Source organism: Dipodomys spectabilis, unplaced genomic scaffold, assembly GCF_019054845.1.
Source record: "Dipodomys spectabilis isolate Male_0828 unplaced genomic scaffold, ASM1905484v1 ptg000050l, whole genome shotgun sequence".
NCBI lineage: Eukaryota > Metazoa > Chordata > Mammalia > Rodentia > Heteromyidae > Dipodomys > Dipodomys spectabilis.
The window spans coordinates 12,469,334-12,487,729 of NW_024870727.1; positions in this window are offsets into that span (position 1 = coordinate 12,469,334).

Consider the following 18,396-nt stretch of genomic DNA (forward strand, 5'->3'; position numbering starts at 1 on the left):
CATACTATTTCTAAGTTTTTTACAGTGTCCTGGAAAAGATGCTTTGTGAGATGTATGTTTATGGTTTTCTACTCTGAAAGCCTAAGCTCCAAATTTACATTGAGAAAAAACATCCTTTGTAAAAATTAAAAGATTACCTCTGGGTCCTTCCTTTAAAGTCAAGATGTTCAGATCTTTTTGATCTACTAGGGAAATGGACTCTCTTAATTTCAGCACTGGTGATGTGGTAGGTGTTCTTCATTGTGCTTTTCTTTGTCTCTCTCCATCCATGATCACTTCCCAAGTGTCTTTAAAACAGTTGTAAACACTCCTTGTGAATACTTCTTATCTGTCATTTATTCTTAGGATAATAAGTTAGTTCTTAAAAACAGCATACAACTACCTTGCTTTGTTTATCTTTGCTCTTTGGACCACGTAGAGAAGTTCATTGTGGGGCCATTTGCATGAGAGGCCAGTGAAATAAATAGTTCTGATCAATAACACTGAAGATTGTGTAGTGATGACAGCCAAGTAGTTAACCAAGTTCCTTATTGAACATCAAGCCTCAGCTAATATAAGAAGGAGAAAGAAAAAAGGAAAGGAACTTGGGAACTCCCATGGATGTATCTGGAACTGGTGAACTCAAGAATCAGCTGGGAGTTGTTTATGTCTTATGAGGATGGGTGTAGGGCACATGGGCAGCAAAGATGGCGCTGAGAGAGAGTTGAGTGGGCAGAGCCTGAGTTGTTTATGTTAAAATCTGATTGGATACCACAACCAGGCAAAGTGTCATCAGTGCATGAACAGCTCGTGGACAGCAGGGAAAATATAGAAAGTTTAGGGGCATGATAAAGGTGACCTCTACAGTGATTGGTTGGTTCCTTTTCCTCCCCTTCCATACCAGTCGGATTTTTGCTTTAAAAAGTGCTTCCTGTGTGGTAATAAACAAGTTTCTGCTTGACTTGACTCCCCACTGCATCTGATTGTCTCAGGGCTAAGGGAGGCTGGTGAACCGGCCAGAAGCACACTTACCTTCCCTCGGACCCCTTCTGTCTTCCCTGTCTTCCAAGGGATGGACAGAAGATCCAACAATGGAGAAATGAAATTTCAATCTGGTATATGAGACATATTGCATTTCTGACTTTGGGATTTTAATTCCAAAAGAAAAAGAGATAGGAAGAGAAATCCAGTGTAATGACTGAAGGGCAATATATAAGAAAGGAAAAACCCTAAAGTGTTGAATGACAGGCAGTCTGGTATGTGCAAGAAATTCGGTGGCATAAGAATTTAATTCAAACCTGAATGGAGAAAAATGTGAAAATACCATAAATTTGCCAGGCACCACTGGCTTATGCCTGTAATCCTAGATACTCTGAAGGCTGAGATCTGAAGATAGTGGTTCAAAGCCAGCAGGGGGGCTGGGAAGGTGGCTCAGTGGTAGAGCGCTTGCCTTGCATGCATGAGGCCCTGGGTTTGATTCCTCAGCACCACATAAGCAAAAAGAAAAAATCCGGAAGTGGCGCTGTGGCTCAAGTGATAGAGTGCTAGCCTTGAGCTGAAGATCTGAGGGACAGTGCCCAGGCCCAGAGTTCAGGCCCCACAACCGGACCCCCCCCCCCCAAAAAAAAAAAAAAAACGAGCAGGGGCAGAAAAGTCCCAATGAAACTCTTATCTCCAATTAACCACTCAAAAGCTGAAAGTGGAGCTGTGACTCAAAGTGGTAGAACACTAGCCTTGAGTAAAAATGCTCAGGGCCAGCAATCAGGTCCTGAGTTCAAGCCACATGACTGACAAAAAAAAAAAATCATAAATTTGTAGGTCTGGTAGTGAGTGGATATTTGGCTATAGATAAATACATCACTGGAATGATACCACATTCCTCTCAGATAGTTGACTTTATGGCATTTAATCAGCATATAGGTGCTCACAATTGTGAGCAGCCAATAACAGGAAGAGTGGTAACAGAATTCTGGGGAAGATGTGTGTGGTTGGGAAATCTGAGCTTAAGATCGTGGAAGTAAAGCAATGCCACAGGTTAAGCAGATCCCCGAACATAATGGGCATGTAGTTTATGAATGCCCAGAGTTCTGTGAACTACGGAGTAGAAGTGCCAGAGGGCACGAGGGTGAGGGAACACTGCAAGTATAATGAGGCAGGAGAGTGAAAAGGAGGAGCACACTTTCTGCTGGTGATAGACCATGACCTTTGTTATATTAATACAATTAACTGAATTGTAGTAAGTAGGCTCGAATCATAAAATAATAAAAGTTTCAAACTGGAGTGGATAGTGGACGTAGACTGATGAATCTGACATTATTTCACAGCTGAGCAGGTAGAAAAACTGGGCAATTATCCGAGAGGAAAGTGAATATAAGTAACTTAATACTCGACTGCATGTAATTTAGATGAATTTTATCTTGCTGAGAGTCCAGAGTGTGTTCTATCACGTGAACATTATCAGTGAAATTTGTCCTTTAAACAGAGTTGGGTTTTCCTTTGTTTTGCAGTGTTCATTGATCTAGTAATGGTTTACTAGTTGATAAGAAGATGTTAATAGAGCCACATAGCGAGGTGGTGAATGCCTATTTTCCTATTAGTGGAAAGGCAGAAGAAGCAGGAGATCATAAGTTTGGGCAACATAACAACATCCAGTCTAGCCTGGGCTAGGTAGAAATATGCTGTCTCAAAAGAAAAGAAGGAAAGAAACAAAGAAGATAGAAAGAAAGAAGGAAAGGGAAAGAAAGAAAAGAACTGGAGAAAGAGAGAAAGAAGAAAAGAAGGAAGGAAGGGAAAATAAAACAATTATATAGTTGTATAGACAGATACAGTTTTACTGGTTCTAACATTTCATACCAGTTTTTTTTTTTTTTTTTAGCAATTTGAGTTACAATGATAACTTACATTGCATAAAAATGCATCTTTCCCCCACTAGAAAGTATTGAATCATTTCAGAATCATGTTGTCCTTGGCCCAAATAAATATTAATAAAATGATTTTCATCTCAAGGAACTCAGTGGGGAATGATGATTAATTTCTTTATATGTAGAGAATCGTATGTCACATGCTTATTATCACAGTACTTAGGGACCTGAGTCTGGAGAACCACAAGTTGAGAACCAACAGGGCCTTGTGAACAATCTTCTGTTAATGGAAGGAATGAGATTACTGTATCATTGGGATCAAACATGAACAGCCCGAGTATACCTTGTTGCTTTGTGGTCCCTGGTTTCTGCTCTGATACCTCTGGTGTGCTGTCAGAAAGGCTAGTGGGAATAGGGTTGTGAAATCAGTGAATCAAATCATTAGTCAAGAGTGAATGAGAGCCCAGAACTCTTGTTGCTGACCAGGAAAATGAGAACATTATCCTTCATGTGTCAGCACAGAACCTGTGGAGAACCTGGATGCTCACCTCCACCCTGTCCTGTTCTTTCCTGAAGGATGGCCAGAAAAATGTCATCAAAACTGAAAAGTTGATTAATATTCAATGATATTATATATGATATATATAAACCGATGATATTTAAACATTCTCAGATCTCAAAAAAAAAAAACAACAATAAAAAGCAGGCATGTCTATATCCTAGCTACTCAGGAAGCTGAGCTCTGAAAATCATGGTTTAAAGCCAGGCTAGGCAGGAAAGTTGATGTGAACTTTATCTTCAATTAACCACAAAAAAGTCAGAGAAGCAGCGCTCTAGCTGAAGTGGTAGACCACTAGTCTTGAGTGAAAAAGCTCAGGGACAGCACCCAGGCTCTGAGTTCAAGGCCTGTACACACGCACGTGTACATGCACATGTGCTCACACACACACACACACACACACACACACACAAATCAGAGCACCATAAAAACATCAAACCAGACACTAAGAAGTCAGTAAGTTAGTGATACCAAAAATGAGAAGGTGAAGAGAGGACAATTTTCATAGAGTTTAATGCAGACATGATAAAATTGCTTCAACCTATACTTAGACTCCTTTTTAAAGGAAATAACAAGCTATAAAGCTTCAGAAAATAAATAGAAAGCTTGGTGAAAGACATGGAAGAAACAAATGGAAATTTTACAGATGATAATACTTGGAAAGAAACATTTCAATGGATGAGCTTGATTGTAGAATAAAGGACAGAACTATGACTCACTGATGTGGAAGACAGAAAGTATAAATGGCTGAATCAGAAAAATAGAGAAAGTGTATTGAGGTGATGGAAAGAAACGTGCTACCATTACAGAGGGCACCTTTGTAGCATCTTAAGTTGTGCCCAGCATTCTGCATGTTCTCGCTGTCCAGTCCCAGGGCTTATATGGAGGCTTCATTGCCTAAGCAGGGGGGGAGGCCTGAAGACTGTGGGAAGCCGTGATTGGACAAAAGGCTATCATGTAATTAATTCTCACCAATCTGGTAGGGACAGTCCCCAGTGCCTCTCAGCTTCCATGCTCTCTTCAGCATGGCTCTCAGTGGTAGAAGCTGAACCGCTCTAGAATGGAATCTGAGGAGCTACAATGAGTGAAGGGTCAAAGAAATTTTTCCTTATGCTAGCTCATGACAAGGGACATTACAGTTTCTATAGACAACCATTATGGCTTCTATATGCAATCAACCATCTATCAATACAAGGACAAACACATGACAAAGCTGCAAAATAATTGAAAGGGAAGACAAAGCTTTTGAAGGAGAAATGGGCCAATGTAACAGGCATGCTGTAGTTTTTATTACACTTCTCTGTACAGTTGATCGATGGAGAATGGTGCCAAAGATGTCACAGCAGCAACCAGTGGAACAGAATTAAAATCTAGGGAACTCTGCCAACAGTTCTTTTCATTTCCAACAGAATATTTTCCAAAATATTATTTGCAGTATTGCCACAAATTCTTGTTGTTTGTGGTGGGTCTTGAACTCAGGACCTGGGCTCTGTCCCTGAGCTCCTTCGCTCAAGTCTAGTGCTCTGCTACTTTGAGCCACGGAGTCATTTCCAGTTTACTGGTGGTTAATTGGAGATGAGAGTCTCAAGGGAACTTACCTGCTCAGGTTGACTTCAAATGGTGGTGATTTTCAGATCTCCGCTTCCTGAATAGCTAGGATTTCAGACTCACTGGTGCCTACCTTGCCACATATTCTTTTTCTTATGTTTTTTAATTGTAAAAATACTGTACAGAGGGGTTACATTGACATGAGTAATGTAATGATTACATTTCCTATCAAGCATTGTTACCTGCTCTATTTTTCCCCCTACCATCCTTTCCCTCCCTACCTCCCCAACTCCTCCCTCCACCACCAAGTGTCAAAGTTCATTTTCAACATAGTGACATGTACATCTCATTGTTACAATGGGTCAATATGTATCCTTAGTTCAGCATTTTGTTATTTCCCTATCCCTTCCAAAATTAGAAAAATGTATATACAAGATGCAGGGCACCAACATCAAATACAGTGAAAACGAGTTATACTGTGGGGGAAGAACATACAAGAGAAACAAAAAAATCAATCCTTAACAGAAAGAACAGTGATGGAGGAATATCAATACCAAATTTCAAATTCTACTACAAAGGCATAGTAATCAAAACAGCTTGGTACTGGCACAAGAACAGATAAGAACTGAAGACCCAAAAATAAATCCACAGACCTATAGCTAATTTTTGATAAGGGAGCTAAAACAATAGAATGGAAGAAAGACAGACTCTTCACTAAATGGTGCTGGCAAAACTGGTTAAACACCTGTAGAAAACCAAATCTAGATCCTTATATATCATCCTACACCAAAATCAACTCCAAATGGATCAAAGACCTTGGAGTCAAACCCACATATTCTTGTTTGGGATAAGAAAACAAAATGAAAAGAAATTATATCTTGCAGAATGTGTTTTGAACACTTTGGAGCAAAGCAAGTATTGGAAACAAGAAAGTAGCAGACAAATCTCTAAATATATGAAAACTAATACATACAGACATACAGACACACCACACACATGCACACCACACACACACATACACATACACACACATTCCATGGATCAACTAGAATATCTTAAAGGAAATTACTATATATCTGAAAATGAAAACTAAAACTATCAAAGTTTTGTCAGTGTTGAAAGGAAATCTTCCAGCGCTAAATGCTATCAGCAAAGAGAAGTCTCAAATCAATAATCTAAGCTCTTATTTCAAAACTGTACAAAAACACCAGGTGCTGGAGGCTCACAGCTATAATCCTACTGAATTGGGAGACTGTGATCTGAGGATCAAGATTTGAAGCCAGTCAAGTTCAGTGCACCAAGCGGTTGCTCAGATTTGACCTCAATATGTAATTTTAAGATGACTCTATCCCTAGCCTTATACTTACTCCCAAATCCCTTTTAAAGAATTACTTAAACAACTATTCACTCTCTTAGATTTTTTTTGTTTTATTAGTTCAGTTCTTTGTTGTATGGAATGCAAATTTATTCAGAATAAGCAAAAGAATTGCTTAGCCTTAGCCGCTTCAGTTTTTAGATGAATAGTAGAGGAGTTTGTGGCTCTTTTCTTCAATATCTAAGTTGAGGCAAACATTGTTCCTCTGAATGACCATAATAATGTGCCATGTTTTTGACACCAATAAACTCTCTACATGCATCTTAAAAGAGCATTTGAAAATGCAGAAACTTGCCGATCATGCTCTGACCACTAAAGCCATTAATGGCTCAATCATTGCTCTGAGGAGTATACAGAATGGTAGGAAAGTACATTTAAAACAGAGAAGGACAGTCATAGCAGCACAGAGTTTGAAGATTGAGGAAGTACAGGTTGCTTTGAGAAATTACCATGGTCAGGGGGAGTTAACGAGAGATTTTTTTCTAATGTTCCCGAAAGCTAAACATCCAGGATCAGCTCAAGATCGGACTCCTGCCTTTCTATTGTGCTTTCCTATCTTCTGTCATCAAACTGAAGAGGCCAACAAAGGAGACAAAATCTTCTGTCTCCTATAATATCACTAACCATTCCTAAGGGTCCCATTTTTCTTACCTCCTTTCCACTGCCCCAAGGCCTAACTTGCTGATAGCATCACCGGTGGCTTCAGCACTGGAAATTTCCTGACATGCAACTTCAGTGGACACACATATTGCATTAATCACAGCTATTATTCTCCTATGTGTATGGCCCTTATGAGCAAAGGACCCCGGTAAACACTGGGAGTTGGATACTGGAATATTTATTTGTACAATCCCCAGTCCTGTTTTTGCGGGTAAATTTCTCCAGCAACCTTTCATGTATCTACACATAAAAATGGTAACACCATCACATGCATAAACATCTACATGTCTGTTTTCTACATATTCACACACACAGATGTACAGGTAGAGATGTCAATATAGGTATTTTTCTGGGACTTACACAAGATAGTTAAAATAAGGAAATTAAAAAGTGGAGACTTGCCAGACACTGGTGGCTCATGGCTATAGCCCAAACTACTCTGGGGGATCAGACCTGAAGACTATGGTTTGAAGACAGTCCAAGCAGGAAAGTCTGTGAGACTCTTACCTCCAACTAACCAGCAAAAAAGATGGAAGTGGAGCTCTGGCTCGAGTAATAGAATGCTAATATTGAGCACAAAAGCTCCAGATCATCTCCCACTTGCAATACCTAAAATTCAGACTGAACTCTTTAAGAATGACAAAATAAAAGGAATAACAGTGTATATTAACATCATTATCTAATATGAAAAATTTTAGAAAGGTAATAAGTATTGTAGAGAAGACCATGCAATTTAACACATGATGTCATCTGAAGTAGGCCAAGAGGAGACTGGAGCTGGTACAGCTTCTTTCCAGGCTTTGCCTTTGTTTTAGGGATTTTAGAAAAAAACCTTTAAATAAGGTTAACTAGACCTTGGCTCCAACCAGCCCAGCTCCTGGAATGCAAAGAATGCCTCTAGGTCCCCCTCCCCTTAACAACCTAACCCACCTTCATTGTTCAGTTGAGGACTGACCCATAAAACAGATTAGGTTGTAATCTGGCTCAAACTGGCAACAACAGGAGCTTACTGTAAACTCCGCCTTTTTCAGGTGCTTACAGTAAACTCCACTAAACTCCTCTTTTGTGTGTGCTTATGGTAAGCTCCCCCTTACCTGCTGAATTTGTGAGTCATTTAAACCAAAATGATAGGCTGGTTTAAACAGCCATTATGAGACAAACTGTAACCACATTGGCCACCTGTGTGTGGTCTGGTATGACTGTGCAATCTTTTGTGTGTGTGACAATCTCGTTGGTCACTTTCGTGACCAGGCTTTACCTTGTGAATTTTGCCTTTAAAAACCAAAGTAAGTGGGCCACTCAAGGTCACAGTATCAGCTCCCGAGCCTGTGCTGCGGCCCTGACTGGTCAGTGTAGGAACCTTCTCAATAAAGTTGCTTCTTTGTTAACAACTTTGTTGCAGTGGGCTCTGTCACTCCGGACGACTAGGTGGGCTTGCCTGCCTGAATAGGGGTCTTCCTACTACATTATCTAAGCAAGAACATATTCAGTATTTAAATGTACCCCCAATTGTATCCTATTTTTACAATTTTAATGAGCGCATTGGTCATTATTTTAATTGCGTCTCTTCAAGGGGGAAACAAAGAGGAAGCAACAATGCCTGATAAGAAATGTACTGTTTATCTTGCCCATGTAATTGTAACTCCTCTGTACAGTATTTTCACAATAAAAAATTTTAAAAAAAAGAAAAAGGAAAAACTCCAGAACCTATACAAAGACAGTGAAGTAGGAAGATGCTTTCCCCACCCCTTGCTTCCTGCTGGGCTCTACGCGGAGCTGCTCCAGGGGTGGGGCTCCATCCTGAGCCGCCTAAGCAATCCCGCTCAGGACCCACCAAGGGACCACAGAGCCACAAGCGTCCCAAGGCTCTGGAAAGACTCCCAAGAGCCAGTGCCCACCTGGAGAATACAAACAGAAAACTTGGAACACAGAACCCACATGAAGATCCCCCATGGCGCAGGCCCGGCCTACATAAGTAGCCCAGCCCAGTCCCGAGTGGCAGTCAGCAACAGCAGCAGCTGCAGCAGTGGTGGCAGCAGTGATGAACCACCCCAGACGTGAAGCACACAGCCTCTCCACATGGGCCTTGGGGAACAGCCCAGCCCACCCGGGCAGAGGCCACAGCAATGGTGGCAGCAAACACCCCAGGCTTCCAGTGCAACACAGCACTTTTCTGCACCTGTCCTGGTAAATATCAGGCCCAGCCTGGGGCAACCCCAGACTCACTGCGGGCCACAGCGCCTCCCTGTGCCAGACTGAATAAGCCGCCCAGCCCAGCCTGAGGTGGCAGCAGCAGCAGTGGTAAAGGACCCTAAACTCCCCAGCCCCGCGCCTCTCTCCCCCAGCCTGAGAAAGCAACCCAACTTAGTTTGGGGCTGTGGTAATTAAGATGGTAGTTCCAAAAGTCTCCAGGCTTGCAGTGTGGTGCAGCACCTTTCTGCACTGGGCCTCCTAAGCATCAGGCCCAGCCCGGCATGACCCCAGACTGGCTGGGGGGCACAGCACCTCTCTGCATCGGCCTGCATAAGCCACCAAGCCCAGTCTGAGGTGACAGTGGCAGCCTAGGTCTGCGGTGGCTGCATCAGCAGTGAAGTACCCTAGATCCCTCAGCTCCTGTGCCTCTTCTCCCACCCCCCAGAAGCAACCCAACTTAGTTTGGGGCAAAAGACTCAGAGGCTAAACAAGCTCTTGCATAGAAAGCAGTTTTAGTGTTCCAATGAACAGTTCTAGAGAATCAAACCAAATATGCCATTATAGTACAGAGAGTTTGGCCAGAGTGGGAAAATCCAGGCAGGGAGACAGATCTGAGCACTTGCCGGTAGCCACAGCTGCAGGATATTACAATTCTAAATATGTATTCATCAAACAACGGAGCACCCAAATTTATCCAAGAAACACTACTTTCCCTCAAATCTCATATAGATCCATAGACATTATTTGTTGGGGACTTTAACACACCACTCTCTCCACTAGATAGATCAACTCGGCAAAAACTCAACAGAGAAATCGCATATCTAAACAACTGCATAGATCACTAGATTTAACAGACATCTACTGAATATTTCACCCAGCAGCATCAAAACACACGTTTTTCTCAGCAGCACATGGAACATTTTCCAAAAATGACCACATTTTAGGCCACAAAGCAAACTTGTCCAAATTCAGAAACATTGAAGTTATGCCCAGCATTCTCTCAGACCACAAAGCAATAAAATTAGAACTCAACACCAAAAGTCACCAAAGAAAGTCCTGTAACACATGGAGGCTGAACAACACACTGTTGAATCACCAGTGGGTCATGGAAGAGATTAGAAAGGAAATTCAAATGTTCATGCTATTCAACAAAAATGAATACACAAATTACCAGCTCCTCTGGGACACAGCAAAGGCAGTACTCAGAGGTAAGTTTATAGCTCTGAGTTCCTACATCAACAAATTGGAGAGATCTGAAACAAACAATTTAATGAGACATCTGAGCCTCCTTGAAAAATAGCAGCAAGATGGAAAGAAATCCAGTAGATGGCAAGAAATAATTTAAATTAAATCAGAATTAAATGAATTAGAATAAAAAAAAAAAACCAAAAAACAAAACAAAGAGTTGGTTCTTCGAGAAAAATAACAAAATTGACAGACTCTTAGCAAATCTTAGAAAAAGAAGAGAACACACCTAAATAAACAAACTGAGAGATGAGAATGGAAACATCACCACAGAAACAACCAAGATTCAGAATATTATAAGGGAATACTTCTCAAACCTTCATGCTAATAAGTTTGGGGGCCTGGAAGAAATGGACCTTTTCCTAGCAAATATCGACATGCAGAAACTAAACCAAGATGAGTTAAAACAATTTAGCAGGCCCATATCAAGCATGAAATAGAAACAGCAAAAAGAGACCTCCCCTCTAAGAAAAGCCCAGGACCGAATGGATTTACAGTGGAATTTTACAAGGCCTTCAAAACAGAGCTCACACCAATACTCCTCCAACTCTTCAGTGAAATTGAAAGAGAAAGTTCAATACCAAATTCATTCTATGAAGCCATCATAAACCCCATCCCAAAATCAGGCAGGGACTCATCAAAGAAAGAGAACTATAGATCCATTTCTTTGATGAACATTGATGCAAAACTCACAAAATCTTGGCCAATCAACTTCAACAATTCATCCAAAAAATCATACACCACGATCAAACAGGATTCATTTCAGGGATGCATAGCTGGTTCAATATATGCAAATCAATTAATATAATTCATCACATCAACAAGAGCAAGGATAAGAATCACATGGTTATCTCAATAGATGCAGGAAAAACATTTGACAAGGTCCAACACTCCTTTATGATGAAGGCTCTGGAAAAACTAGGAATCCATGGAACATTCCTCAATACAATAAAGGCTGTATATGACAAATCTACAGCCAGCATTATACAGCCATTTCCCCTTAACTCAGGAAAAAGACAAGGATGTACAGTCTCTCCACTTCTCTTCAATTTACTATTGGAATGCCTAGCTACAGCAGTAAGAAAAGATGAAAACATAAAGGGGATCCAAATAGGGAAAGATGAAGTAAAACTCTTCCTCTTTGCAGATGACATGATCTTGTATTTAAAAATTCCCACCGACTCCACTCCCAAGTTACTCAAGCTGATTGGAAACTTTGGCAAAGTAGCAGAGTATAAAATTAACCATCAAATATAATGGCTTTTCTGTATGCCAACAATGAGAAGAGCACAGCCGAAATCAGGAAAGCAATTCCATTCTTAATAGCCCCACAAAAAATAAAATACCTAGGAATTAACTTAACCAAAGAAGTGAAGGACCTCTATGATGGAAACTCTAAAAATCTGAAAAAGGAAATCAAAACAGAACTTAGAAAGTGGAAAAACCTCCCATGCTCCTGGATTGGAAAGATCAACATCGTGAAAATGACAATACTTCCCAAGACTATCTGCAAATTTAATGCGATACCTAACAATATTCCAACCTCAGTCTTCAAGGAAAAAAAAAGAGGCAATCCTAAAATTCACATGGAACAATAAAAGACCATGAATAGCAAAAACAATCCTTAACAGAATGAACAGTGCTGGAGGAATGTCAATAGCAAATTTTAAACTCTACTACAAAGCCATAATAATCAAAACAGCTTGGTATCTGCATGAGAACAGACCTTAGGACAATGGAATAGAATTGAAAACCCAGAAAGGAACCCACAGACCTATAGCCATCTAATCTTCAATACAGGAGCTAAAAATATACAATGGAAGAAAGACAGCCACTTCAGTAAATGGTGCTGGCAAAATTGGTTAATCACTTGTAGAAAACTAAACTAGATCCTTATATATCACGCTGCAACAGAATCAACTCCAAATGGATCGAAGACCTCGGAGTCAAAGCAGACACCCTGAAAACATTACAAGATGGAATAGGAGAAACCCTAGGATTCCTTGGCACAGGCTGAAATTTTCTTAATAGAGACCCAGAAAAACAACAAATCAAAGGAAGGTTGGACAAATGGGATTTCATGAAGTTGCAAAGCTTCTGCATGGCAAAGGACATAGCTAGCAAGATCAATAGAAAGCCCATGGATTGGAAGAAGATCTTCACTAGCTATACAAAGGACAAGGGTCTCATACCTAAAATATACCTGAACTCAAAAAATTAAAATCCTCAACAACAAATCCTCAAAGAAACAACTGCCCAACCAATAAGTAGGCTAACGACTTACAGAGAAACTTCTCTGAAGAGGAAAGAAGGATGGCCAATAGACACAGGAAGAAATGCTCAACTTCTGTAGCCATAAAAGAAATGCAAATCAAAATAACACTGAGATATCACCTCACCCCAATTAGAATGGCTATAATCAAGAACTCTTATAACAACAGATGCTGGAGTGGATGTGGACAGAAGGAAACCTTATTGCACTGTTTGTAGGAGTGTAAACTTGTTCAGCCACTTTGGAAAGTCATATGGAGATTCCTCAAAAGATTCCACATAGAGCTCCCCTATGACCCAGCAATCCCACTTTGGGGCATTTATCCGGATGATCACAAACAAGACCTACTAAAGCCACCTGCCCAACTATGTTTATTACAGCATTATTTACCATAGGTAAGATATAGAACCCTCCCAGATGCTCCTCAGTAGATGAATGGATCAAGAAAATGTGGTATATATACACAATGGAATTCTATGCTTCCATCAGAAAGAATGACCTTGCCCCATTTGTTAGGAAATGGAAAGACTTGGAAAAAATCATATTAAGTGAAGTAAGCCAGGCCCAAAGAAACATAGGTCCCATGGTTTCCGTTATTTGCAATACCTAGTTTATGTCTAAGACAAACACAAAAAGTCAGATAAGTTGATTTTAGGAGAAATGAACCCCAAGATAAGGACTCAAGTGGATTTTCTTTCTTGTTATTGTTTCTAATATATTTATATGGTGATTTTTTTGTTGATTTGTATGTCCCTCCCCTATGGTATAGCCCCTGTTTGCACTGTGTTTGACAGTGGTATAATTTGGTGAGGGGAAAGGAAAAATCAAAATGTTTAAATTGGGATGCAGTTGGATCCATTGCAACACTGAAATGTACAAGATGCTATGTCAAAAAAACAAACTTTACAACTTTGGCGTGGGCAGGAAGGGACTATAGTCATGGAGATAGGAGGGCAGGGATGGTAAATGAAAAACAATGGAGGAGGCAACAATGCTTGTTAAGAAATGTACTCATTACCTTACTCATGTATTTTTAACCCCTCTGTATGGTATTTTCACAATAAAAAAACTTATTAATTAAAAAAAAAGAAAACTAGTTACTTCACAGGCCTTCTGTCTCTTATCTGTCTCTTAAGGGAATACAAATGCCAAAATTCATGCAAAAGAAATTATTTTACCAAAAATGACTATTCATTTTTTTGATTTTTAATTAGTTGTACAAAGGGATTTTAATTCAACATGTCAGTTTATGAAAGCACCTTGAACAATATCATCTATTCTCCATTTCCCCCAATGATTATTAAGTTTTAAAAGCATTTTGTTTTCAAAATGCTATTTTTCATTTAAATTTTAATGCAAAGAGGGGTTATAGTTATATTTCAGGTAATGAGTACATTAATTTTTGGACAGTGTCATCCTCTCCCTCATTTTCTCCCAGCTTTCCTCCCCCGGAATCCCCATGTTGTATAGCTCATTTCCAACATAGTGTCTAGTGTTGAACTGTTTTACCCTTTGTCCCACCATTTCTGTACTTCCCCTCCCCCACCAATCAGATATACATATACAGGACAAATGTTACACTAATCAAAAAGGAATAAACCAAAGGAAGAAAGTAAAGGAAAGAAACCCCACAAATTACTACAATAATTAAAATGAAACAAAACAAAACAAAAAACTCTTGTTTCCATTTCTTGGAGTTTATTCCAATGAGCATCATTTTATCTGGTCATATGCACAAAGCTATTGAGCAATTGTTTTCCTCTCCTACGAATATCTTCCTTTGTTGAATGTGTGAATGTTTAGTGTTGTGTAATTAATTATGTCCGTGTAACTATCTGTCTTTTACTATCCATTGATAAATCTACTTATAGATTTTTAGACACATTCTAGTTATTACAAATGAAGAAAGTAATGCAGCATATACTTCTTTAGGTCTGGCTTACTTCACTTAATATCATTTTTCCTGTCTTTCCATTTCCTTATGAATGAGACATTTTTACTCTTTCTGATGGATGCATAAAATTCCACTGTGCATATATACCACATCTTCTTTTTTTATTGTGAAAATACTGTACAGAGGGATTACAATTACATGGGCAAGATAATGAGTACATTTCTTATCATGCATTGTAGCCTACTCCTTTGTTTACCCTTCCCATCCCTTCCCATCCTCCTCCAGCCCCCCTTACCCAATCCTCCCCCCCAACCCCCCACCAAGGTTGTAAAGTTCATTTTTGACATAACAACTTGTACCACATCTTCTTGATCCATTCATCTACGGAAGGGCATCTGGGTTGATTCCTTATCTTAGCTATAGTAAATAATGATGCAATGAACATGGTCGTACTGGTGGCTTTAGTATGGCCTTGTTTGTGATCCTTGGGGTAAATGCCCAGAAGTGGAATTGCTGGGTCATAGGGAAGCTCTATGTTTAGCCTTTTGAGGAACCTCCATACTGCTTTCCATAGTGTTTGAACAAGTTTACACTCCACCAACAGTGTTGTAGGGTACCCTTTTGGCCAGTATCTGTTTAGTTTTCTAATGACCATTCTAACTGGGGTGAGGTAGAACAAATGGTGCTGTCAGAATTGACTATTCAGATGCAGAAAACTGAAGTTAGATACTTATATATCTCTCTGCACCAGAATCAGTTCTAAGTGGATCAAAGATCTCAATGTAAGGCCAGATAACATGAAAATATTACAGGAAGAGATATGGGAAACATTAAGGGTTCCTTGGCATGGTTGGAACTTCCTAAATAAAGATCAGAATCACAAGGAATAACAGAAAGACTGGATAAATGGCATTGCATCAAACTGAAGAATTTCTGCCTGGCAAAGAACATAGCTAACCATATAGGAGAAGATCTTTACTAGCTATACATCAGACAAGTGCCTCATATCTAAACTATATATTTTAAAATTTTTATTTGTTTATTTTTTCGGTCATGGGGCTTGAACTCTTGGCCTGGGCACTGTCCCTGAGCTCTTCAGTTCAAAGCTAGCACTCTACCACTTGAGCCACAATGCCACTTCTGGTTTTCTGAGTGATTTATTGGAGATAAAAGTTTCATGGACTTTCCTGTCTGGGTTGGCTTTGAACCGCATTCCTCAGATCTTTGCCTCCTAAGTAGCAAGGATTACAGACGGGAGCCACCGATGCCTGGCTTTGACCTAAGCAAAAAATGAAGTGCCCCTCAAAAGCATATCCTCAAATAATGGACAATCTCATTAATAAGTGGGCTAAAGACTTAAAGAGATACTTCTCTGAAAAAGAAATAAGAATGGTCAATAGACACATAAAGAAATGTTCAACATTGCTAGCCATGAAAGAAATGCAATTGTTTTAAAAGATAAAGAATTCATAGTAATAAATTATTTAGTGTATTTAAAGTTGTACTGCATAGATGCTATGCTAGACCCTTTTAGAACTTTCTAGGACCCTCTGCAATGGTGATGCATTCACTCTTACAGTCTACCACAGTGCTCTTTAGTAAATTGGAACATCACAGGATATGAACTTCTGAGCACCTAAGTACTGATTTCTTGTCTCTGCAACAAAGCAGAAGATCAGGAAGATAATTGAATAAGCTGAGGAGATGAAATGTCTTTCCTTTGGCAAATCTGAATAGGTTTAGATATATTTTGTACTCATAGTATTTTATTAATGTATGTGCCCTGGGGCGAAAAACTTCTTATTTTCTGCCACATGGAGAATAGCTGATCCAATAATTGTGTATGCTCTTTAGTATGTTTTATGGCACAGACTATAAAAAGGATTTGTGAACTGAACAAAGATCATTGTGAACCCAGTGTAGGAAAAATGCTGTTATAATCTCAGTTCATGGGTATCAGTTTGATGTTCAATCTTCTTCTCCAAAATAGTGAGTGTGTACAACAAAAACTGAAGAATTTGTTCATCTAGAGTAAAGTGATCATATGAAATGAAGATGTAGAAATGTAAGTATGAAGAAAGTGAGTAGGGTTGAGCAAAATCTGAAGAGTTAGGAAAGGAAGAGTAAAGAGAAAGAAAAAAAGAGACAGTAGTGAGAGAGCAAACTCATGTAAAAAATGATACATAATGAAAAAAATCTCACTAACACCAATGAAATGGAACTTCTGAGTTACCATCATGTCCCATACTAGTCACTTTGAAATTTGGGCTTTTAAATGTCATGATTCTTTTTTTTTTTTTTAATGTTTTTTATTGTGAGAATACTGTACAGTGGAGCGGTTACAGTTACATGAGCAAGGTAATGAGTACATTTCTTATCCAGCATTGTTGCCTCCTCTTTTGTTTTTCCCCTACCCTCCCTTCCCTCCCATCTCCACAACTACACTGCACTCTGCCACCCCCCTCCCCCAACCCCCCCCCCAGTCTAAATTGTAAAGTTCGTTTTTTGACATAGCATCTTGTACATCTCATTGTTGCGATGGGTCAACCTGTATCCCTGTTTAAACAATTTTTCCCTTCCCCTCCCCAAATTATACCAACATCAAATACAGTGAAAACAGAGTTATACCGGGGAGAGGGACATACAAAGAACAAAAATATCACGTAGTACCTTATAAATATGTTAGAAGCAATAGCAAGAAAGAAAAAAAAACCACTTGTGTCCTTACCTTGGGGTTCATTTCACCTAACATCAACTTATCTGACCTTTTCTGCTTGTCTCAAAACTATACTAGTTATTGCAAATAAGGGAAACCATGGGACCTATGTTTCTTTGGGCCTGGCTTTCTTCACTTAATATAATTTTTTCCAAGTCTTTCCATTTCCTAACAAATGGGGCAATGTCATTCTTTCTGATGGAGGCAGAGAATTCCATTGTGTATATATACCACATTTTCTTGATCCATTCAAGAGGGGCATCTGGGTTGGTTCTATATCTTAACTATGGTTAATAATGCTGCAGTAAAAAATAGTTGTGCTGGTAGTTTAACTTCACTTTATTTTGCCTTTAGGAAAGCTGCTTCTGTGGATTTATGGAAATGTGTGTGTGTGTGTGTGTGTGTGTGTGTGTGTGTTTCTGCAATAATAATAGTTAAGGGAAAAAATAATTTAGTCTTTCAGATTTTGGCTCTAGTAAAGCCTGCAAAAGAGTATCTAAAACCAATATCATAGTTTTGAGGAAAGCCCTCAAGGTGATTCTTTTTTTAATTGCTATTGTAGAATTGATATACAGAGGTGTTGTAGTTACATGAATCAGGTAATGAGTAATGAATACATTTTTTTCCCTTTTTGTCAGTTGTGGGACTTGAACTATGGTCCTGGGCTCTGTCCCTCAGCTTTTCAGCTCAAGGCTATCACTCTATCACTTAAACTACAGCACCACTTCTGTTTTTCTAGTGGTTCATTGGAGATAAGAATCTCACGGACTTTCCTTCCCCAGGGTTGGCTTTGAACTGTGATCCACATATCTCAGCTTCCTGAGTAGCTAGGATTACAGGCATGATACACTGGTGCCTGGGTAAATATATATTTTAAAATATATATTCAAAAAATATATATTTTTTGAACCATGTCTCCCCTTCCTTCACTCTCCCTTGGTTTTCCCCTCCTGTCCCCACCCATAAGATATCTAGTTCATTTTCAACATAGTAGATATGCACAACGGAATTCTACTCATCATCAGAAAGAATGATATTGTATCCTTCACTGTTTAATGGAAAGACTTGGAAAAAGTCATGTTAAGTGAAATAAA